Source organism: Schistocerca nitens, chromosome 2, assembly GCF_023898315.1.
Source record: "Schistocerca nitens isolate TAMUIC-IGC-003100 chromosome 2, iqSchNite1.1, whole genome shotgun sequence".
Lineage (NCBI taxonomy): Eukaryota > Metazoa > Arthropoda > Insecta > Orthoptera > Acrididae > Schistocerca > Schistocerca nitens.
The window spans coordinates 980,783,458-980,809,219 of record NC_064615.1 but is presented as its reverse complement, the minus strand read 5'-3'; the positions used below and the strand labels follow the sequence as shown (position 1 = coordinate 980,809,219).

Here is a 25,762-nt window from a genome sequence, read left to right as displayed (position 1 = left end):
GATTGAAGAGTTTTTAGCAAACAGAACACAGCATGTTGTTCTCAATAGAGAGAGACGTCTACAGATGTTAAAGTAAGCAGGGGAGTGTTATGGGACCATTGTTTTTCACAATATGTATAAATGACCTAGTAGATAGTGTCGGAAGTTCCATGCGGCTTTTCGCGGATGCTGCTGTAGTGTACAGAGAAGTTGCAGCATTAAAAATTTGCAGCGAAATGCAGGAAGATCTGCAGCGGATAGGCACTTGGTGCAGGGAGTGGCAACTGACCCTTAACATAGACAAATGTAATGTATTGCGAATACATAGAAAGAAGGATCCTTTATTGTATGATTATATGATAGCGGAACAAACACTGGTAGCAGTTACTTCTGTAAAATATCTGAGAGTATGCGTGCGGAACGATTTGAAGTGGAATGATAATATAAAATTAATTGTTGGTAAGGCGGGTACCAGGTTGAGATTCATTGGGAGAGTCCTTAGAAAATGTAGTCCATCAACAAAGGAGGTGACTTACAAAACACTCGTTCGACCTCTACTTGAGTATTGTTCATCAGTGTGGGATCCGTACCAGATCGGGTTGACGGAGGAGATAGAGAAGATCCAAAGAAGAGTGGCTTGTTTCGTCACAGGGTTATTTGGTAAGTGTGATAGCGTTACGGAGATCTTTAGCAAACTCAAGTGGCAGACTCTGCAAGAAAGGCGCTCTGCATCGCGGTGTAGCTTGCTGTCCAGGTTTCGAGAGGGTGCGTTTCTGGATGAGGTATCGAATATATTGCTTCCCCCTACTTATACCTTCCGAGGAGCTGACGAATGTAAAATTAGAGAGATTCGAGCGCGCACGGAGGCTTTCCGGCAATGGTTCTTCCTGCGAACCATACACGACTGGAACAGGAAAGGAAGGTAATGCAGTGCCACGTAAAGTGCCCCTCCGCCACACACCGTTAGGTGGCTTGCGGAGTATAAATGTAGATGTAGGTGTAGAAACGACAAGAGAGGCTATTTTCTCTTCAGGGTAATGATTGCAATAATTTGCGACCTTACCAAAATCAACAGTGAAAAACGATATAACTGACCGAGAATGCATAATCTTAACTAGAGAACCTATTTTCTATGTAGGTTCTCTAATAGTGATTAACGAGAGCTATCATCTTTTGGAGAAAGCATTAACTAATAGCTTTATAACGCATGTCGGCCGGAAACTCGTTGTTCCAGTTAGCTACGAGGCACAGAATGTGTCGAACGCTACGAGAACGTGCAGGCCATGGACTGATATATTCGTCACGACCACTTGGTGATGGGTGGGCGGGAATCCACTGTAGGGCAATGCAGAGTTTTGGGATGGGTGTGGTGTCTGTTAGGGGTGTACATCTAGGCGTAATTGGTTGCGTCAGACCAGAAGCTTACGTGCTCCGTATAGTAATACCAACACTGAGTAAGGCTCGTTGAGTCAGAGCGGAGAAATCCTCCCCGCATGGCGTGGCACCTGGCATGCGGGACGCAACCGTAGCGTTATCAGACGGGGGCCGCTACGTCATGTTTGCCGTATCTGGTTGCGGCGCTATCGCTCTAACTGGAGTCACTACCACATCTGGCTGCCGTACTAACACCAGCTGCTGCCGTACTAGGCGCAGCCGACGATAGGCTCCGTCCTGAGCGGCACACACACAAAATTTACTTCCAGTTCAACAGCACCAAAAGGTGCAGGCTTTGTAGAGGCCGGTGGAGGACACTCCTACTTGCTGTCTGTGAAAGTGTACTGCCTGCAAAATTCTAGGACTTCCCTAAGAAAAAGTTTTTTCGAAACATACCTGTTACGGGAATGAGACACTTAGCGTATCGTGCGATCTTTTGCACTCGCGTGTCACAAGTCTGTTTTCTTTTTAATTGCTTCCATATTCCTCAAATTTAGGTTAAAATACGTGCTGTAGGAATCAGCATGGGTTTCGCGTTATTCGTCCACGAGACTCAGAGGGCCATAGACACGGGTTCACAGGTAGATGCCGTGTTTCTTGGCTTCCGCAAGGCGTTCGATACAGTTCCCCATAGTCGTTTAATGAACAAAGTAAGAGCATATGGACTATCAGACCAATTGTGTGATTGGATAGAAGAGTTCGTAGATAACAGAACGCAGCATGTCTTTCTCAATGGAGAGAAGTCTTTCGAAGTAAGAGCGATTTCAGGTGTGCCGCAGGGGAGTGTCGTAGATACCATTGCTATTCACAATATACATAAATGACCGTGTGGATAACATCGGAAGTTCACTGAGGCTTTTTGCGGATGATGCTGTGGTATATCGAGAGGTTGTAACAATGGAAAATTGTACTGAATTGCTGGAGGATCTGCAGCGCATTGACACATGGTGCAGGGAATGGCAATTGAATCTCAATGTAGACAAGTGTAATGTGCTGCGAATACATAGAAAGAAAGAAAGATCCTTTATCATTTAGCTACAATATAGCAGGTCAGCAACTGGAAGCACGTAATTCCGTGAATTATCTGGGAGTAGGCACTAGGATAATTTAAAATGGAATGGACATATAAAATTAATCGTCGGTAAAGCAGATGCCAGACAGACTCATTGGAAGAATCCTAAGGAAATGCAATCCGAAAACAAAGGAAGTAGGTTACAGTACACGTGTTCGCCCACTGCTTGAATACTGCTCACCGGTGTGGGATCCGTACCAGATAGGGTTGAAGCAAGAGATAGAGAAGATCCAACGGAGAGCAGCGCGCTTCGTTACAGGATCATGTAGGAATCACGAAAGCGTTACGGAGATGATAGATAAACTCCAGTGGAAGACTCTGCAGGAGAGACGCCCGGTAGCTCGGTACGGGCTTTTGTCGAAGTTTCGAGAACGTACCTTCACCGAGGAGTCAAGCAGTATATTGCTCCCTCCTATGTATATCTCGCGAAGAGACCATGAGGATAAAATCAGAGAGATTAGAGCCCACACAGAGGCGTACCGACAATCTTTCTTTCCACGAACAATACGAGACTGGAGTAGAAGGGAGAACAGATAGAAGTACTCAAAGTACCCTCCGCCACACACCGTCAGGTGGCTTGCGGAGTATGGAACGTAAATGTAGATTACGCTGCAGTTGTCTTGAATAAATGTTTCTTCAGTGGCCAGTTTCTGCCACATGTATGGTCTTAAGTGTGACACTTGATAAGGACCATATGGTCGAAATTGCCTAGTAGTTACAAAATATATCATTCAAGCAAGTCAGCTTCACCCACACCGTGACGTCTTTTAACCCATAGAAATTTGCCGCATCCGACTGGAGCCAGTGCTTGAGAGCCGTTGAGACCTTTCACCACTGTGTAAATGTTGAGCGGACAGTTTCCAGCGCACAGAAAGAGAACGGAGCGAACAAGACCTATGCTGTACGACGGGTGGTCAAACATTTTCCATCTTCACTCCCATGGATATAGCGCTGTATGCTGATCATGATGCAGGGGCGCTACTCTGCATATTCCGCGCCTTTTGTTCTGAGCTGCCAACTGAAATTCCCGGTATCAGAATTTCTGCGGAAAAGGATATTTTCAGCTGAGAGCACCTCTCGTGGAACCGAGGCACGAGTTTGTCAGATATTCGGCGCGGCCAGTCGGTAGAGGTAAAAACATTTTCTAGCCACCACGATGGGGTTGGAACGCTTTTGCGATATTACATTCCTGCAGGGAGACATTTCTTGCTAAGTTAAGCTGCTTTTAGCAGGTAGCATACTGGCGCACTAAGAATTTCTCTCCTGCCTAGAAGTGTAGCAAAGCGTGTTACTGGGAATTACTTTAATATATGTTGAAAGGTTGAAAAAATTGTGATCAGGCTCTTTTTCCATGATTATTCATTTTGCCTTCACCAGTTGCAGGCAGTCTTGCCTGTCTTAGGACTTTTACTTATGTACATTTGTAGGAGTAGGTTTAATAATGAATAGGAAAATAGGAATGCGGGTAAGCTACTACAAACAGCATAGTGAACGCATTATTGTGGCCAAGATAGATACGAAGCCCACACCTACTACAGTAGTACAAGTTTATATGCCAACTAGCTCTGCAGGTGACGAAGAAATTGAAGAAATGTATGATGAAATAAAATAAATTATTCAGATAGTGAAGGGAGACGAAAATTTAATAGTCATGGGTGACTGGAATTCGAGTGTAGGAAAAGGTAGTGAAGGAAACATAGTAGGTGAATATGGATTGGGGCTAAGAAATGAAAGAGGAAGACGCCTGATAGAATTTTGCACAGAGCATAACTTAATCATAGCTAACACTTGCTTTAAGAATCATGAAAGAAGGTTGTATACATGGAAGAAGCCTGGAGATACTAAAAGGTATCAGATAGATTATATAATGGTAAGACAGAGATTTAGGAACCAGGTTTTAAATTGTAAGACATTTCCAGGGGCAGATGTGGACTCTGACCACAATCTATTGGTTATGACCTGTAGATTAAAACTAAAGAAACTGCAAAAAGGTGGGAATTTAAGGAGATGAGACCTGCATAAACTGAAAGAACCAGAGGTTGTACAGAGTTTCAGGGAGAGCATAAGGGAACAATTGACAGGAATGGGGGAAAGAAATACAGTAGAAGAAGATTGGGTAGCTTTGAGGGATGAAGTAGTGAAGGCAGCAGAGGATCAAGTAGGTAAAAAGACGAGGGCTAGTAGAAATCCTTGGGTAACAGAAGAAATATTGAATTTAATTGATGAAAGGAGAAAATATAAAAATGCAGTAAATGAAGCAGGCAAAAAGGAATACAAACGTCTCAAAAATGAGATCGACAGGAAGTGCAAAATGGCTAAGCAGGGATGGCTAGAGGACAAATGTAAGGATGTAGAGGCTTATCTCACTAGGGGTAAGATAGATACTGCCTACAGGAAAATTAAAGAGACCTTTTGAGATAAGAGAACGACTTGGATGAATATCAAGAGCTCAGATGGAAACCCAGTTCTAAGCAAAGAAGGGAAAGCAGAAAGGTGGAAGGAGTATATAGAGGGTCTATACAAGGGCGATGTACTTGAGGAGAATATTATGGAAATGGAAGAGGATGTAGATGAAGATGAAATGGGAGATACGATACTGCGTGAAGAGTTTGACAGAGCACTGAAAGACCTGAGTCGAAACAAGGCCCCCGGAGTAGACAACATTCCATTGGAACTACTGACGGCCTTGGGAGAGCCAGTCCTGACAAAACTCTACCATCTGGTGAGCAAGATGTATGAAACAGACGAAATACCCTCAGACTTCAAGAAGAATATAATAATTCCAATCCCAAAGAAAGCAGGTGTTGACAGATGTGAAAATTACCGAACCATCAGTTTAATAAGTCACAGCTGCAAAATACTAACACGAATTCTTTACAGACGAATGGAAAAAGTAATAGAAGCCAACCTCGGGGAAGATCAGTTTGCATTCCGTAGAAACACTGGAACACGTGAGGCAATACTAACCTTACGACTTATCTTAGAAGAAAGATTAAGGAAAGGCAAACCTACGTTTCTAGCATTTGTAGACTTAGAGAAAGCTTTTGACAATGTTGACTGGAATACTCTCTTTCAAATTCTAAAGGTAGCAGGGGTAAAATACAGGGAGCGAAAGGCTATTTACAATTTGTACAGAAACCAGATGGCAGTTGTAAGAGTCGAGTGACATGAAAGGGAAGCAGTGGTTGGGAAGGGAGTGAGACAAGGTTGTAGCCTCTCCCCGATGTTACTCAATCTGTATATTGAGCAAGCAGTAAAGGAAACAAAAGAAAAATTCGGAATAGGTATTAAAATCCATGGAGGTTCGCGGATGACATTGTAATTCTGTCAGAGACAGACTGTCAGAGCAGTTGAATGGAATGGACGGTGTCGTGAAAGGATATAAGATGAACGAGGATAATGGAATGTAGTCGAATTAAGTCGGGTGATGCTGAGGGGATTAGATTAGGAAATGAGATACTTAAAGTAGTAAAGGAGTTTTGCTATTTGGGGAGCAAAATAACTGATGGTGGTCGAAGTAGAGAGGATATAAAATGTAGCCTGTCAATGGCAAGGAAAGCGTTTCTGAAGAAGAGAAATTTGTTAACATCGAGTATAGATTTAAGTGTCAGGAAGTCATTTCTGAAAGTATTTGTATGGAGTGTAGCCATGTATGGAAGTGAAACATGGACGATAAATAGTTTGGACAAGAAGAGAATTGAAGCTTTCGAAATGTGGTGCTACAGAAGAATGCTGAAGATTAGCTGGGTAGATCACATAACTAATGAGGAAGTACTGAATAGGATTGGGGAGAAGAGAAGTTTGTGGCATAACTTGACCAGAAGACGGGATCGTTTGGTAGGACATGTTCTGAGGCATCAAGGGATCACCAATTTAGTATTGGAGGGCAGCGTGGAGGGTAAAAATCGTAGAGGGAGACCAAGAGATGAATACACTAAGCAGATTCAGAAGGATGTAGGTTGCAGTAGGTACTGGGAGATGAAGAAGCTTGCACAGGATAGAGTAGCATGGAGAGCTGCATCAAACCAGTCTCAGGACTGAAGACCACAACAACAACATTTGTAGGGACATAACTTCCGCATATATAATTGCTTCCAGGTTGTAACGACGTTATTCATTAGGGTAATGGTGAAATAAATAATCGTAAAAAAGGGACAGGTCGCAGTGTTTTCTGTCGTTCATTATATCAACAGTCAACGAGTTTTACATGTAACATGGATAAAATGTTTAATATATGCGATTTACTTGTTAAGATAAGAGGTATTTATGAGAGAGCGAATGCATGTAGCTACGTGACATTTGCCTGTGCTTCCGCTGCAATTGTATTCGGTGCGTACCCATACAGATTTTGGTTCTGAGAATCTCTCAAGGAGAATGCCACGGAATGTCTCTAGAAAAGGCATGTTCTTTGAGATAGTCTTCTTGGTCTTCATTAGCGAATATTTTACAAACTGCTAAAGACATTTAGCTGACCTTGTATAGTTTCCAGGGAACACCACGAGGAAATAGTCTCTTTTCGTCCCCCTTCAAACTTACAATATTTACAAGATTTCCAATGAGTATGACGTGCGTTAAATTCCTTTTCACTATTTACGTAACTCCCAATGGTTGTCACTGGTTCTTCAATGTAATTTCTATGCGGAGGCCACACAAGATAGAAATAATTTTTAAGTTGCCGTCAATTTGAAGTCTCTTTGAAAGCCTTTGCAATTGTTTCGTCAGTCTTAATTGTTGACGTACTTGTTCTTTTCCTTTCGAAATTTAAAATTAGTCGATGGAACTGGTTGCTGTGATACTCTGCGTCTTCTTGAAGATTTTTTAGTAATGAGTGAACATTTGGATGAACTTTTCATGTTAATGTGTTTATCCTTCGAATTCATACGTAAGATACGTTGTTAATGCGATGGTGCCTTTCCACTGCAAATCTACCATTACTACGTTACAGGTTGTGGCGTACGGGACGGTGTATCCTACATCTGTTCCGAGGTCCACTACCTGAAGTATCTTGGGCTTCATAGAAACGTCAACACATTCCATTTCGGCACAAGTGTAACTCAGCATTACTGTCACGAATTTTTGGCTCTGAGCACTATGGGACTTAACATCTCAGGTCATCAGTCCCCTAGAACTTAGAACTACTTAAACCTAACTTACCTAAGGACATCACACAACACCCAGTCATCACGAGGCAGAGAAAATCCCTGACCCCGCCGGGAATCCAACCCGGGCGCGGGAAGCGAGAACGCTACTGCACGACCACGAGCTGCGGACCTGAATGGAGAAGACCACGGTAATGGAGGATCTGTTCGCTGCCTTTATCAGGATCGTTCTCCACAATCGCATACGCTCTTCGCCACCATTACGCAACGACTTCGAGAAAGGGTATCTACAGCGTCAGTAGGCGTTTCTGTGGTGCTCCAAGGAGACGCCCCACGCCTGAATTGGAAGAGACCGTACTGCATCACGCTGCAGAGAGCCCTTCAACGGGTACACTAGCAATTTCTCTGGCTGTTAATGAGTGAAATTGTAAAACAAGTGATGTGCTGGATCGCGCCTAATCAGTTGCTTCTAAAAATGGCCGCGGTAGCAGCATGTTTTCAAATTTTGTAGCTCGGAAACCGTCCGATCCAATTCAAAATGTAATCTACTCATTCCCTTCTAAAAGTTCTGGAAGATTGTAAGGGAATTTCCGAAGACCCTGTGTGTTCTGACGAGCCTTGGGAGTCGTGTAACTAGCCTGTAGAGACAGTCGATGACAGTGCTACGGTTGATGCATTGACCATTTGAGTTGGAGCGAATAGAAGCGGTGCTAACAAGCATATGTTAACAAATATTTCTCCTGGCCTCATTCGCAAATGATCGGCCCATGCTTACCGGTGCGGGAAGTTGAACGGTCTGTCGCCTTCTTGGTGTTTCAACCTACATAACCAGTCCACATACGTTTGCGTGCAACAGTTCCGAGGCGAAGTTAGGCTAGCGGATGTCATCCTAGTTTCACTGTTGTCGCCGCAACATGGGCGCCAGGTCAGTGAGATGACTTCTTTACCTGTCTATAGCGGCGTGACGCAGCTGCAAAATTACCGCTACTGCCGGAAACCAATTATCGCAGGATATTTCAGTTTACTAGTAGGCAGCGCTGTTTTAATTTTTCTCCTGTAGGTGTGTGCTACAGTACTGTGACACAGCGATCTGAGTACGTACCAGGACTGCAGACCTGTGTACCTACAAACAGAACAGAAATTAATGACGTCACGTAATTTTTTCGCGGTGATAATGAACTCCTTAGGACTACGCCATCTATGTGGAAATAGTCTATGTACAATAAGGGAAAGCTACGCTGATTTTTTTTTTTTTTTTTTTTTTTTTTTTTTTTTTTTTTTTTTTTTTGGGAGTGAGGGAGCCTGCTGGAAGGCCACGAATCATATCATGATCAGCTGAGTTGCAATTTCGAATTTCTCGTGTGTGGTGCTCTGGCACAAGTTTGTCAGCAGCGGTACTTACTGACCTTACTGCTAGGGAAGTCATCGCTCATTAACCTAACGTACCAGGCGATAGTAAACAACAGAGGTTATCAATACACAAGACACAGTCAGTATTGCAAGGCTTTCAGTTTCCGTGAATGTGAGCAAAAGCGGAAAGCAAATTCTCACCTGGAGTGCCGCAACTTTTTCGTCATTGCGCGTAGCACACTGTGGAAGTGACTAATGCAACGAGCATTCCGTGCAGAGAGGTCGCCATTAGATTAGTCGTGTTCTAGTTTATCTTAAACGGCCACATGCGCCGGTATACCGCCTCTCACTTCCTGCGGACGTGGATGCAAATTACAACACCTATGCCGGCGTTTCGCTGTTCCTATTGTATCCTGTGTTAATAACAAAGGAGGGACAAAACAGGAAAGGTGGAGCTGCTGGATCATTTGCAATGTTGATGTCGCTTTTTCAGACCCTTGTCGTGACCTGTCACCCTTTCCATTTTTTAATTCTTCGCTCGATAACTCTTTAATTAAACGCAAGGTACAGTCCTCGAGCCAGTTTTCTTGGGCCAGGAGTAGTGTAGCTCCCAATGAAAGCGTCCGATACATGTTGTCTGTTTTGCTTTAGAGGGGTTTCTTCCACAGTTGCGTTTTTACAAGTAATATGGGAATTATACAGTCTTTTGCGACTGTAATAAAGTCCTGTTTGGAGGAAATGCGTTTCACTTTTATTCTTCACTGATCACTGTAATAATTGTGGTTTCGCTTATATCGGTTCAGCGAGACGATAAACGTTCCCATGTTTAAAATTACTTTCATTACTCGTGTTTTATGGCTCCTGGATGATTTCCATGCATTCTTCTTCACACAGGCATTAGATTTTTTAGCAAACTACACTATAATAATACACATTATTTCCCAGTTTCGTGATATTATCTATCCACGTTTATTCACCATATGTACTTTGTTTTGATTCCTCGTAGTGCGATCGTCTTTTATTTTTGTGCCTATGGCATTCCGCAGGACGGAACAAAAGTACACAAATTACACGACGTGAATAAATGTGGGTAGATAATTACGCCAAAACTAGAAAATATTGTGTTGTGTAGCGTGCTAAATATCGAACGCCTGCGTAAAGAAAACGCGTAGGAATAATACAAGAGCTAAAAACCGTGAAAACTAAAAGTAATGGGTGCTGTTTATAATCTTGTCAAACCGATTTGAAAGGAATAACATCCCTATTACTTGTAAAGTGTTAAGCGTCTTTAGTATTACCTGCTCGGCTCTGACGACTAAATTTCACCTGAAAAAAAAAATTGAAAAAATAAACGTACACTGAAGAGTTCACACGTCTGCTTAATGCCGAACACCATCCCCCATCCTTCTCGTTCTGAAGCAAACCGATGAGAATCTGTACGAAATGGGACGGACGCCGAAAGTCAATTGTAAGGAAGGTTGACTGTTGATCTAGATTGGTATAGTTAGTTCCGGAGTTTTTTCGTGTTGGAAGATAGTAACTAACAAGCCCTTAGTGCGGCCTGTTCTTTAATACTGCACGCCTGTTTGGAATCACGTGAGTTGTGGCTAGAGGAATCAAATACCAAACGTAGCCTCTTAAGTACATCAATTCAGTGACGAAATTTTGATCTACAAAACATTTGAGTTTGGATGTAATAGATACGAGGGCACTTAAAACGTAAGTGACACTTTATTCTCGCAGGCCAAATAACTTTTATTGGCTGCTACACTACATTTCAAAGTGATACAGATATGTTCCAGCATGGTTACCAAGTCTCTGTTAATAACAGTCCAAACGTTCTACCAATCGTTCAATTTCTGAGCGGTAGGATCCACTTCTTGGCGGGGTCAGGGATTTTCTCTGCCTCGTGATGACTGGGTGTTGTGTAATGTCCTTAGGTTAGTTAGGTTTAAGTAGTTCTAAGTTCTAGGGGACTGATGACCTCAGAAGTTAAGTCCCATAGTGCTCGGAGCCATTTGAACCATTTTGAATCCGCTTCTTGGTTAGGGAGAACAGCTGTGCGAACATCCTCATCGTTTGAAAATCTCTCTTGATTGGTGTCAGCAATGACAAGGAACCTTACTTGCCCAGTCTCGGTGCAGCACACATGTTTAATCTGCCAGGAAATTGACGAGTTACCTATGAAACTGTCGTCTTCTGTCCTCATGTGTTAGACTTCCTCTGACGCTCACATTGTGTTTTTCATTTATCATCTCTCCACTACTTCTTTAATCTATGTAATAATATTCTATCTGTGCAGTGCGAACTCATTAACAATTCCGCTATTACATAATTACTGTCATAATGTTATAAAGTTCACTGTCGACGCCGACGCCCAAGGCAGTATAGAGATGACGCCGTGCAGCAGCGCTGTACAGGGCACGTAGTTACCGACGAATAGAGCGGCAGTGCCTGTAATGAATCCCGCGATTAATTCTCGTCCAGAGCTATGAATATTTCGGCAGCGTTATTGAGCTACCATATAGCTGGGCAGGTATTAGCCGCCGCTAATGGACTGCGGTCGCTGCCTCGCTAAAAAGTTGATGAGCTGCCCTTCTACACTATCAATATGAATTATTCTTCGTCCAGAATAGCCGAACGGGCAAAAATACATATCATCGGCAGCCATGTGTGGATTTTCTCCGGAGTTACCCGAAAATACGAGGCTCGTTCAATAAGTAATGCCCCACATTTTTTTAAAGCCATTGATATGATATACATAGGCAAACGTCCTTGTTGGTGGTTCACATTTTATGTTTGTTCTGTGCGCCAGTGAAGTTTCGAATCCTTTTTTGCAGATGGCAGAGCCGTAGTACAGCGTCAAAGTGGCGTCTACATACGACTCACGTTACAAGCAGCGTGCTCTGTTTGAATTCTTGTGTGTAGAAAAAGAAACCGTGGTGAACATCCATAAACGTTTGTGTGCAGTGTGTGGCGATGCTGCAGTTGACAGGAGTACAGTTGGGCCAAGGATGAAGAAAGTTACAGCCTCAGGAAATGCAGAGACAGAGCTCCAAGATCAGCCACGCTCGGGTCGTCCGTTACAGCCGTTGCTCCAGACATGCTGAATCGCGCGGATGCTGACCGAAGCCTCACAACTGGACAGTTGGCTACACAGTTGTCGATCAGGATTGGAAGTGCGTCTGCAGTGATCGAGACTCTCGGATATTCAAAGAGATGCTCAAGATGTGTTCCAGGAATGCTCACAGTGGACCACAAGATTCAAAGAAAGGCCATTTTATCCGAATTGTTGGAGTGTTTTGAGACCGACGGGGAACACACTTTGAAGATGATGAGAGTGTCAGTCATGCAGTGAAAACATGGTTACGCCTACAGTACAAGAGCTTGTACCAGCAGGGAATACATGCTCCTCCATAACGTTGACGCACAGCCGTAGAACGTGATGGAGACTACGTAGAAAAATAGGACATGGACAAGACATGTTGATGTATATTGTCAGCGAATTCTGACTCTTAACAATAAATATATTCTAAGAAAAAAACTGTAGGGCATTACTTATTGAACGATTCAAATGGTTCAAATGGCTCTGAGAACTATGGGACTTAACAGCTGAGGTCATCAATCCCCTAGAACTTAGAACTACTTAAACCTAACTAACCTAAGGACATCACACACATTCCAGCCCGAGGCAGGATTCGAACCTGCGACCGTAGCGGTCGCGCGGTTCCGGACTGAAGCGCCTAAAACCGCTCGGCAACCCCGGCCGGCACTTGTTGAAGGACCCTCATACATTGTAGACGGGGAACGTATACATTTGTCAAAAATAGATAAGGTTCAAAATGATCACTATTTTAAGGCTGTCGAGTATATTGCAAAGACAGTTCGGTATTATGGACAAAAATCGAAAGGTTCCATTGATAAAACATGTTGACGGTGCTTGGAGACGGTGCTACGTAGACGGAAGAAAGGAAGATTAACATTTAACATTAATTTGTCCATGACAGTAGTCGTTTGAGCGCCGTCACTGTAGAGTAAATTACTTCAAGAAATACTCACTACTTTGTGTAACAGAATCAATTCCAAGACGCGTTTCGAGGTTTCGCCAATCTTCAGTTGGAGTAATACATTTCTCTTAATCAATAATACATTTTTCCGGCCGGTGTGGCCGTGCGGTTCTAAGCGCTTCAGTTTGGAACCGCGTGACCGCTACGGTCGCAGGTTCGAATCCTGCCTCGGGCATGGATGTGTGTGATGTCCTTAGGTTAGTTAGGTTTAAGTAGTTCTAAGTTCTAGGGGACTGATGACCTCAGAAGTTAAGTCCCATAGTTCTCAGAGCCATTTGAACCATTTTTGAATAATACATTTTTGTCCACTTCTGTTTTAAACGTTGCAGCTTCCTTCTTACATAGTGTACTGTGTCATAGGGAGCCAAACACAAAAGCGTAGGGGTCTCTCAATCGTCAGCAATTCAAACGTAGGCGGATAATAGTGCCCTTTAGGGAAATGACGGAAAGGGATGTGAAGGAGCTCCATGAGCATTCAGTGTATGTGTGTGGAGGCCTCGTACAACATGTTGAAGATAACTGTTACGCACGTTGGAACAAACGATGCCTGTTATCTGGGCTCCGAGGTCATATTCGGGTCATTACAGAAGGTTGAGAATACCAGCCTTGTCCCCAGAACAGTTTGCGGCTTCCTGTTTCCGAGTCGAGTGGAAGGCTTCAACCAGAATTTCGAAGTCTGCGTGACAAGCTATACTGTGACTTCTTACACTTGCCCCATAGGACTGAGAACCGTAAGGTCCCACTGAACGGGTCAGTTGCGCATTACCCTTACGAAGCTGCCACCCATGTAGCGGATTTCGTGTGAGGTGCACACAAGGTTTTTTTCCCTCTCTTTTAGGCGACTCTCCACCCTTTCCAGATAACGATATTTGTAGGGGATCAACAAGTATCAGTGTAAGATCCAAAGACATGCACACCACGGGCGAGAATATTGAAATACTACTGGTTAACTGTCGAATTATTTGCAACAAAGTGCCAGAGTTTGCAGTGCTGCTACAAAGCAGTGAAGCTCACATAATACTAGATACAAAAAAATGGTTAAAAATTGAAGTTCATGACAGTGGGATTTCTGGGAAGATTTTAAGCATTTATTGCAAGGGTAGGCTAATGGGAAAAAGAAGTGGTATGTTTGTCGCAGTAGACGGGTTCAGGTCCACCGAGATATAACTGAAACGGCTTGCGAGATCGTTTGGGTATGACTCCGTATCAGGTATGGTCATAAAATTATTAGGGCTATTTGTTCCTTATATCGACCACCAGATTTACCTTCTGGTGTAACAGAAAACCTTAGGGAAAACCTCAGTTCAGTAATACGTAATTTCCCCGATCATACTGTCATCATCGGAGGAGGCTTTAAAATCGTCCATCATTCAACTGGGAGAGTTAATTTACTTAGTGGTGGATGTGACAAGACATCCTGTGAAACATTACTAAATGCCTTCTCTGAAAATTGCCTAGAACACAAAGTTTGGAACCCCACTCATGATGGAAATACTTTAGATCTAACGGCAACAGGTAGATCTGGCCTCTTTGAGGATGTCCACATGAAACTAGAATCATTGATCCTGAGGTAGTTGTACACAAATGACAAGCAAAGTACAAAGAACAACTACAGAAACAGAAAGATATAAGTTCAGTAAACTGGATAAAGAGGCTGTAGTGTTACATCTCAGTGTGTGATTTGAAACTTTCATCTCATGACTGGAGCATGTAGAACTATGGCTCAAGTTTAAAAGTATATTTTATCATGCATTGGACAGATATATACCCAGTAGAAAAGTTCATGATGAGACAGACCAGCCTGGTATACAGTGGTCGTAAGGAAACTTTTGAGAAAACAGAGATTATTGCATAATAGATGTAAAAAAAAAAACACATAGGGCTATAGAGAAAGTGGTATTGAATGAAATGCGTTTAGGTGTTCAGAGAACAAAGCGTTACGCCTTAACTGACTACCATAGCAGAATATTCTCAAAAGAACTTTCACAAAATTCAAAGAAATTATGGTCGTATGTAAAGGCTTTATTGACACCATAGTTAGTGTCCAGACACTCGTAGACGAGACAGGAACTGAGATTTTGGGGAGCAAAGGCAACAGCAGTAACACTTACTTCCGTTTTCAAATGTTCATTAACCAAGGAAAAATCCAGGAGTATCGTCGCAACTTAATTCTCGTACCATTGGAAAAGTGTGTGAAATAGATATTTAGTCTCAGTGGCGTTGAGAAAGAGCTGAATTCGTTAAAATTATGCAAATATTCAGGGATCGACGGAATCCTATACTGAATTTGCTACTACTTTCAACTACACCATATTGTAGTTTCCCTCGAACAAAAAATAGCGCCCAGTACCTGGAAGAAAGCAGAGGTTACACCCTCCTACAGGAAAGGTAACGTAAGGAATCCACAAAACTACCGTCCAGTATCCTAGACATCCATTTGTTGTAGAATCTTTGAACGTAGTCTGGGCTCCAACATAATGGGATGTCTCGAACAGAATGACCTCAATCATGCCAACCGGCATTTCTTTCGAAAACTTTGATCATGTAAAACCCAGCTCGCACTTTCCTCGCGTGACATACTGAAAGCCACGAATCGAGGCACCCAAGTAGATTCGGTATTTCTGGATTCCCGAAAAGCCTTTAACCCAGTACCACATCTACGCTTATTATGGAAAGTACGATCGTAATGGGGTATCATGAAGAATTTGTGACTGCTGGATTAGGGATTTATTTTTATTTTTTATTTTTATTTTTTTGTTGTGAGGACGGAGTAAGCTACCTTGGATGGAGAATCATCGACAGGTGGAGAGGAAACTACGGGTCTGCTTCAGAAAAGTGTGTTGGGACGCTTACTGTTCATGTTGTATATTAATGATTTACGACCGCGCGAGGTGGCTCAGTAGTTAGCACACTGGACTCGCATTCGAGAGGACGACGGTTCAAACCCGCGTCCGGCCACCATGATTTAGGTTTTCCGTGATTTCCCTAAAGTGTTTCAGGCAAATACCGGGATGGTTCCTTTAAGAGGGCACGGCCGACTTCCTTCCCTATTCTGATGGGAACGATGACCTCGATGTTAGGCCCCTTCCCCCAAATCAACCAACCACCCAATGACTTTTCGGACTATATTAATAGTAACCTCCAACTTTTCTCAGATGACACAATTATCTGTAATGTACTGCCTGCAAAAAAAGCTGCACAAATATTCAGTATTCAGTCAGATCTTCATAAGATTTCAAAGTGATAGAAAGATTGTCAACTAGCTTTAAATGTTCAGAAACGTAAAATTGTGCCCGTCACAAAACTAAGAAACATAATACCCACTGAGTAGATCATCATGGAGTCACAACTGGAGTCGGTCAGTTTATACGAATACCTAGTCGTAATAATTTGTTGGTATATGAAATGGAACGACTTCTGTTCATCGTTAGAATATTAGGGAAATGCAGTCAGTCTACAAAGGAGACTACATACAAAACACCCGTGCGATCCGTCCTAGAATCGTGCTCCAATGTGTGGGACCCGTACCATATAAGAGTAACAGGGGATATTGAACGTATACAGAGAAGGGCGCCACGAATGGTCGAAGGTTTTTTGGATCCAGGGGAGATTCCTGAAAAAACTGCTGAAAGAACTGAACGGGCAGACGTTAGAAGATAGGCGTAAACTACCTCGTGAAAACTACTTAGAAAGTGTTTAGAACGAACTTTGTGTTGACTCTATGAACACATTACAAGCCATCATATATCACGCCCATATAGGGACCGTGTAGAGAAGATCATACTAGTTACAGCGTGCACAGACATTTACGCGGTCATTCTTCCCTCGCTCCGTACGTGAGATGAGAAGCAGCCCTAATAATTGGTGCAAAGAAATGTACCCGCTGCCATACACGTCAGTAGTTTGCACAGTACAGATAGCGTTGTTGACACTGTAGGCTAGCACGGCCCATATTTAGTTCAGTTAAAACTGGAGTACCCAGAGGCCGTAGTCGATATAAAGAACTATGCCGTGATATTTCGTCAACAACTGCGGGACAAATATTCAGAGGTAAAACAGCAACTGGACCATTGGCTGAAGGGGTTCCTGTATTTATAGTGCTGCATACCATTCTTCACGTGACGCCGAATGCTTGATTGTCTCTGGGTTGCATCATCGTTTTCTATCAACAGTAATCGATGGTCATTTAGCTGGCTCAAAGTCGGCTTCCACATTTTGTTCAAATTAACTTCCACTCCTTTTCTATTAAAACTGTTACGTTTTTGGTGACTCGCTAAGGTCCGTCTATACATGTGTGCAGTATATTGCGTTGCATTTGATAAAACGCTAGTCCCACTGAGTTTTTATATCTTGGTCTCCATCTCGGAAAGCGTGTTTAGCGAAACTAGCGTTTTTGCAAAGGCAACGCATTATAGGGTCGCAGAGATTCACGAACATGATAACCATTTTAATAGAAAAGGAGAGGGAGTTTCAGTTAAATAAAATGTGAATGCCTATTTCGTGACACCTGAATCACGATGGATTACAGTTAATAGAGTACGATGACACCAGAGATAATAAAGCCTTCAGTTTCACCTGACGAATGGTGGTGCCCTCTATACAGCCCTATAAATTCGGGAACAACTACAGCCCATGACGCAGCTGCCGTTTTACCTGTGAGTATGTCTCCCGCAGTCGGAGACGAAACGTCAGGGAATAATTTTAGATCTCTATCATATCCTCTAAGCCCGGAAGTTTGAGCTTAAGTTGTAGCCCTGTGCTTCATATTTACATGCAATATACACACACCTCTAGATTCACTGATCTACGGTTACGTGACGAATGCAACACTGCATCTGTTATCTGTGCTTGAAAAGTCACAAACAACTTCCTAAGCTGTAGAGAGAATGAAGTGGGTCATCTATTAAGTGCTCAGGAGATTTCATCACATGCCGAAGTTGTAGCTCCGTGCTTCATATTTACATGCAATATACACACACCTCTAGATTCACTGATCTACGGTTACGTGACGAATGCAACACTGCATCTGTTATCTGTGCTTGAAAAGTCACAAACAACTTCCTAAGCTGTAGAGAGAATGAAGTGGGTCATCTATTAAGTGCTCAGGAGATTTCATATCATGCCGAATGTCCTCAAACAGAACCCATCGTGATCCTTGCGATGCTGTTTCCAGCCTATCTGTCGTACGATCTTGGGCATGAACGTTACATACGCAATCACCTCCCGAATATTGAGGACGCATGGAGCTGTGACACCAGCATTTGAGGTCGAAGAAGCTGCTCTTCATTTTTCCGGAGAGGATGAGAATTCGATGCTTTCCTCTGTATTCCTGTCAGTTTTCTTTATGAGTACTATGTAAAAATGCGCAATATTATCTACCGTGCACTGCCTTTTCGTCGGTAATAGAACTGACCTTCTCATAGAACAAGTCTGTACTCGGAAAAAACAGTGACGAGAAGTTTTACAGAAGCGACAGAGAGGTGAAACTGTTTACTTATACTATGTACACCGGCAAAACTGTGGTGAACAACTTGTGAACTAATTCCCCGCACTCTCTGCTGTTCCTAGCGACCCAGCCTGGGAAACGTAATTTAGATCGCGATCTGTGTGTACCAGGAAGTTTGCAAGTTGCTCCGCGTTGGAATTAAACTAGCTAGTAGTTCTCGAGATGAGACTTTTTGTTACTGTGCTCCAGCTTGTACAAGTCTAGGTCATTATTATTACACGACGCAAGTACGCTGTGTATTTCTGCATTGATATAGTACTTGTAGGAATTGTATTTAGTTCTTGAAAAGACTTTTTAACGAGTGAACCACAAAGATCACGGCGACTTTTGTTCTTGAGGAACACATGCGGACGGTGATGAAAGTTCCTGAGCACTTTTATAGAAGAACCACTTCAGTCCCCTCTAGAGTTCACGAAGTTGTTTTATTTGTAGTGTGTTATATACAAAATTTGTAAGATGATATGTTTATCGAACGAAGCTGCTTTACATTTGAAATAAGCGGAAGCAATTGTAACAAGTTCGCTTTACAGTTCAGTCTCTTGTCTGAAACATACATAGATTTGCATATACAACGGATTAAAATTCAACTAAATGCAGTTTATACATATATACTAAAAGAACCACTGTACCGTGAATGATGGAGGATTCTTCATACCGTTGGTAATAGCACGTTGTAGTGTTCCTCCTGTGAATGAACAGGGAGGGAAATTGTTTGTTTGCCAACGTTTCTCTTTTATCCGTGTGGTCCACACACCAAATATGAGATGGAGGTAGTAGAATTAATTATAAATAGTGCATTGTAATTAGATGGACACTGAATCTCCGCAACAGAATTTGACGTGAAATTAACGTTGCCTTTTACTGAATAACATTTCATTTTACGGTAGCCAAGCAACTGCATAACAAAATTATCCGTCACAAGTCAGTAAACTAGTGTTTCACTCACGGTGAATTTCGCGACTTTTAAGTCCGTCGTGAGGTGCCAGTTTCAAATACCAATCCGAAAATTGAGCTAACACTACGAAATGGATTGCGATTACTAAATATCAACTTTTTGTGAATGGTTATAGTGTGTCTGCGCTGATTTTTCGGTCAAGGACACATCCTTCACAATTAAGTGTAAACATTTGTAACATTTTTGTAAAGATGAAACAGACTTCTTAAAACCTTAACATCTAATTTGTGAATCCCTTCGACCTTTTCCTTCAAGTTAACCTGGTTGAGATTCCAAACAATAAAGTAACAGTGAAGTAACTTTCCACAAAAATAGACGAGAACAACAAATTCAGGGGGGGGGCGGCCTCTGCGGACAGGTTGTGAGTTAAGGAAACCAGCGAATTATATAAATGAGGGATGTTCAAAATAAAAGTTACGAATCGACAGTGTGGGTATAATTGAAGTATTTATTCAAAAGTAATCACCAGAGGCCAGAGCACAACTACCCCACTTTTTCACGAGCCGAAAGAGACTCTGTGACCAGAATTCCTGTGGCTGTGGCAGGAGCCTTTCCCCCCGCGTGTCTTGCAGTTCGTCGTCCGAAATGAAGCGCTTCGCTTTGAGATGCTTTTTAGCGGATCAAAAACATGGAAGTCACAGGGCGACATGTCCGAGCTGTAGGGCGGATGCTAAAGCTGCTCCCTCTGGAACATAGCCATTGCACTTTGTGGGCGCGTGTTATCGTGGAGGAGGGTTACTCCCTCTTTGAGCAGCCCATGGCGTTTGCTCTCGATGGACGTGCGTAGGCTACGGAGTGTCTCACAGTGAACATCAGTTTTAACGGTTTTTCCGTACTCGAGGAATTCGATGAGTATCGGACATCGGACGTCGGAGGGGAAAAAAAAAGAAAAAGCGGTGAGCACCACATTGCCTGCTGAGGTCATAGCTTCGAATTTTTTAGGGGGAGGTGGCGATGCATACTTCACGTTCCTAGATGTCTCATTACGTTATCCCAAAGCGGCATAGACAAATCTCAACCGGTTTGGTCATTATAACGCTCCGTACCTTTTTATTTGAACACTCCTTTATAATCAATAGAGAAATGTGTCAACAAACTGAAACACATACACACATAATATAAATCAGTAGAAAAATGTGTTTGTCAACAAACTGAAAGGTATACATACATCATATATGAACAAAAGAAAAGTTCAGTTATGAAATTAGAGTTAATAATACGTGCAGTCACCCGCAGCGTCCGTAATTGCTTGGCATCTCCGAGACGTGCTTGAAACAAAGTTTTCCGCTTATTTACGTGTAAGAGACCTCCAGACTCGTCGTATCTGCGCTGACAACTCTTTCAGAGTGAAGACATTTCTTCCGTGCATCTTCTTTGGATGTAGGACCATACATTTTCGATAGGATTAGCATCAAACGAATCTGGGTGCCAACCCAGTCCTGTAAACCTTCCTCCTGTTTCCAATCTCTGCAAACCCTGCTGCGTTGTTTCGGATCGATGTCCTCCTACAGTATCCAGTCTTCATTTGTGTCGATGAACAAATGTTTGGCAGTCGGTGTCAAACATATGTGATAAACGTGACGCGTAAAAAAAAAAATGGGTCAAATGGTTCTGAGCACTATGGGACTCAACTGCTGAGGTCATTAGTCCCCCAGAACTTAGAACTAGTTACACCTAACTAACCTAATGACATCAAAACATCCATGCCCGAGGCAGGATTCGAACCTGCGATCGTAGCGGTCTCGCGGTTCCAGGCTGCAGCGCCTTTAACCGCGTAAGCTGCACTCATGTCTCTTCTTACCTATCTCAGCAAGAATTAAAAGTAAACTAATGTTTTATGGACACTGTGTGAAGGACAAACGTTCCCTCTGGTGAGTTGTGAAAGAACTAAGGCAGTATCTTTTACCATCACGCTCTTATTTGAGAATATAAATATCGTGTTTCTGGAGGAACAGTAAATATTTTAGGGAAGTGGTAGATAGTATATATTAATTAGAATGGAGTATTCCATATAGGCTAACATGTGTCCAATTTTCATTTTTCGCAGAGATAAGTTTCATTTCGCGTGTTAGTACTCCTGTTACTGTATCTTTATTTATCGATTGTCATTTTTGCTTTAAAGTCCAAGTTCTGAAGTTGCGCTGGAATTTATGTAATTGAATATTCCAAATATGATTGTGATTCGTTGGCCAGAAGATTGATGGGTAGCAGTGGTCATGTTCTTTGGGCACCAAGGTTGCTAGATCTTATCCCTTGAAATTTCTCTCTTTAGGGATGGTTGAAAGGCGAAGTCGGCAAAACAACTTGGAAACAGGAGACAAATTGATCATTCGGATTATGTAGATTGCTACTCATGTAAAAGAGCATCGAAACGATCTCAGAAGAGCTATACGTGGTGCTGTCAAGAGAATTCGTAAGTGCACTAAAGTCGGAGACTTTGAAGTTAACCCATCATTAGCTTATACAGCCGGCGTACAGGTGGTCACAGGTTTCAAGCCCGTTGTTTCATTGCCGGCTGTGAGACGCGTCGAGAAGCTGTAGTTCTTCTTAGTATTTCTTCTTCTCTGTTGATTCCATGTCATGGCTTATACCATTGGAAAACTGAGAAATCGATCTATTTGTTGGTGTACAACACATGCGATTTATTTTGATATTTTGCGAGTTATAAGCAGCCGTTGTCAGGTTTTATTAGCGTTATCTCCCCCCTCCTCCTCCCCCCCCCCAGTCCCGCCAAAAATCAAAAACAAAAAAAATCCAGAAACTGTGTAGTGTGCAAGTCAAGAAAGGAGAAAAGTGTACACGGTATGATTGTGAGAAATGTCTAATGACGTTCACATGCGTTTATTTTTTGGGTGTAGCACGCCAACAAAAATTTCCAAAACAGATTTGTAAAGAATTCCTATCACAAAATTATATAATTCTGAGAAAACTATGTAAGACAAAATTTGCTGATTTTTTTTTTTTGTGAATTTACATTATAAATGCAGGGTCGACTATGGGAAAAAATACTAGTAAGTAGGTGGGTCAATGATTTGCCTTTGTTTAATACCTTCTATGAGTACGTGTTTGGGTTACAGCTAAATCTCTTTGACCAGTAAAAAATTTACCGATGTTATACGAAGTGTTTTATTGGAATAAGTCCAGAACCTGACAAAGAACAGGATATATTGCTCCGTATTGCCCCAAATAATGGCTATCGTTTTTTCTATAGTTGATAAAATATATTATTCTAAACTCCTGGTTCTCCAAAACAGCGGCAAGAGATTTAGTGACGATGCTGCAGAAAGATAAGAATTTATCTCGTTTCTCTTTTATGGGAACGCTTCTTAGAAATTCAGTGCATTGTTCCGGAGATTTAATCTTAGAATTTCCTTCAAAATTAACAACACAGTAGGTCAGCTATTTTTACACAATATTAAAGCTAAAAGCAATAAATTTATAATTGCAGGCATTTATAAAATCTGCTGCATTAACTTCAAAGCCTTTTTATATTGGCTAGACTGGCAGTATCTTCAAAACTAGGTTCAAAGAGCATACAGAAGTTGGAACAAAAACTCTGAAGACAAATCCACCGTCGCCTCTCATTTAGTTTCAGAAGGACGCAGTATCACGAATATTGCCAGTAACCTCACAGTTTTGTATAAAATGGTACCTATATGGGCATCTTGGAGGAAACTGAAATTCGCAACGATGTGCATCGAGATAAGAAAGATACCCTTAGCGATCAAAAAGTTAAGTTTCATTGCATAATATGGTAGGTCCACTTATTGTAAAGAAGAGGACACGCTCAGTTCTTCATGATTGCATGTCGTATTAACATCGTGTTCGTATGCAGAAATACCCTATGCTGCTTCCGTTAGTTTGCTGTTGTTCACCATAGGGTCGCCGAGAGTCATTTGTTGTCCCCTTTTCGTAATAATACTTCTTACATGTGATTTTAGTGTGCATTCTTGTCGATCTTTTAAATGCCATTTTTCATGTATTTGCTTTTATTTTACTTTTTCGGGATTATATTAACTTTCTCGTCATGACTTGCCGCTGTCTGCATATCAACCTGCTGCCTCCAAGCATACCCTGTAACTTCGTTCTCCCCTGTTCAAGTGCCACTCCTTGCACATCTTAGCAGTCGTTCTGTGTTCCCTCGGGACTGCTGAAATGTAAGTTCATGTGACATGTTGATTTCCTAGATTGTAAACGATTCCATAGAATATTATGTTTTTATGATGGTTGTTGTCGAGTTATTTTATCAAAATTATTTGCTTTATGTAACATGTATCTATTTTAATAGTAGGCGAGTTCACACTAAATTACATTTTTAATTTTTTGTTTTTATGAAGTACTAGGACGATTTGTTTCGGTCACATGTGTGTTACATTTGGTGTTCTTGATGCTTCTGCTACATTCCTCTCGGTTTGTCTAATTCTGTTGTACTTTGCTGTTCTATACATTGTAGATACCACTGGATCGTGGCCTTGGGGACCGAAACCGGTCGTGATCTTCAAAATAAAATGAAAGTGCGAATGGTGATAGTATTTTACTCAGACTTATACTACAGATGCCGGCCGCTGTGGCCGAGCGGTTCTAGGCGCTTCAGTCCGGAACCGAGCTGCTGCTGCGGTCGCAGGTTCGAATCCTGCCTCGGGCATTGATGTGTGTGATATCCTTAGGTTAGTTAGGTTTAAGTAGTTCTAAGTCTAGGGGACTGATGACCTCAGATGTTAAGCCCCATAGTGCTTAGAGCCATTTGAACCATTTGATACTACAGATGCGGAACCTCCATGAAGATGCTCTCTGTGCTGAAGAAATTAGTAGATAAGTGTTACTCTGAAATGAGGAGGTTAGCACAGAAAAGGAAGTCGTGGCCGACCGCTTCGAACCAGTCACATGACTGATATCACAAACAAGAATTTGAAAGCGTTAATGACAAGAACAAGCCAGTGCGAAACACTTATATTCCCGCGGAAACTTGCATAGTTAAAATATACCTGATTTTTAATTTGTAAACTAAGGGAGTTTATCTACTTCTATTCCTCCTGTTTATGGACACGGCGTCGACTTGGTTATCATTTAAGATTATCTGGTGTACGCCAAACGGAGTGGAAATTTCGTCTCAGTCGCAGTAGATTACCTCAGTTGTCTATCCACGTCTGATTGCGACACTTCCAGTCCGTCGGTCAGCACGCTATTGAGGCGACAGTACAATTTGGGCCACGCATGGCGCCGGTACGCGGCCTGGATGGAGACGGTCGCATTCCTGTTGCTGCCCGAAGCTTCCGTGACACGCCTGCCAAGTGTGGAGACCACAGGCATTGTGTCCGTCGTTGGGGCACCGGAAGGGCGCTCCATGTGCGAAGTGTTCCAGCCTGCCTGCCTGCCTGCCTGCCTGCCTGCCTCCAGGCGACGGAACGCGGCCAGCCAACTCTCGCCCAGTAGCCACGACAGCAGTGTCTCTTAACTTTTTTGCGATAGACGATTTGTAAAGAAGCTCTACTACAGAAACAACGGCAGAAATTTGTTCACAGCGGTGGGGTACAAAAACTAGAGTGGAAACTGGGACTCCGGCTCCTAATAATACTTGGTGTACACGAAACTCTGTTACCACGTTTCTTTCGTGCTCATAAGAGATAGTGATTGTCTGAACTCAAAAACTGCTGAGCAAGTTGGACATTTCCACTTTTTGAATTGGTTTTTCAATTCAAGCTGCATTTTCAAATAACGTTTCCTCAGAGAATAGGAAGTAAGAAAGTAAAGACATTTTTTTAAATCTGAAACCCTAAATCAAAATGAAAATGAGACAGAAGCTTTCAGCATGCGTGATTCTGCTGCAGGGCAATACCCGACCTCGTACGTCGGGGGAAACAATCCACATGGTCAAAAATTTTGGTTTTGAGCTGCTGGATCAATTACCGTGCAGTCCTGACCTGGCTCCCTATGACTTTCTCCCATTCCGATGAAGGAGCGTGAATCATAGGTTTCATCGGATGACGAGATTTTGGGGGCGGTACAAGAGTGAATGCACACGTTGCACAAAGCTTCTTTCAGTACGAAGTTAAGAAGTTTGTCGAGAGATGAACCAAGTGCGTAGATGTCGAGGGAGATTAATTAGAGAAGTGATGTTAGTTTCGAGCTGTTTTACCAATAATAAAGTAACTTTGAAAAAATTGCCTTTGGTTTTTGACTTGTCCTCGTAAAATTCGAACTAGAATATGTGATCTTGAACGTAGATTCTTTACTTCAATAATGCAGTAATCTCCTTGTTTGTTCGTCTCTTCAAATGTCAATCAGTGAAACTTCGCAACC

The 25,762-nt window shown here is 42.4% G+C and overlaps 1 protein-coding gene across 4 annotated transcripts in view; it reads left to right on the top strand.

Annotated features, from left to right (window-relative positions):
* LOC126237311 (disks large 1 tumor suppressor protein) overlaps positions 1–25,762 on the top strand; it is a 963,837-nt gene that overhangs the window by 750,530 nt on the left and 187,545 nt on the right. The gene's annotated exons all lie outside the window — the stretch shown is intronic.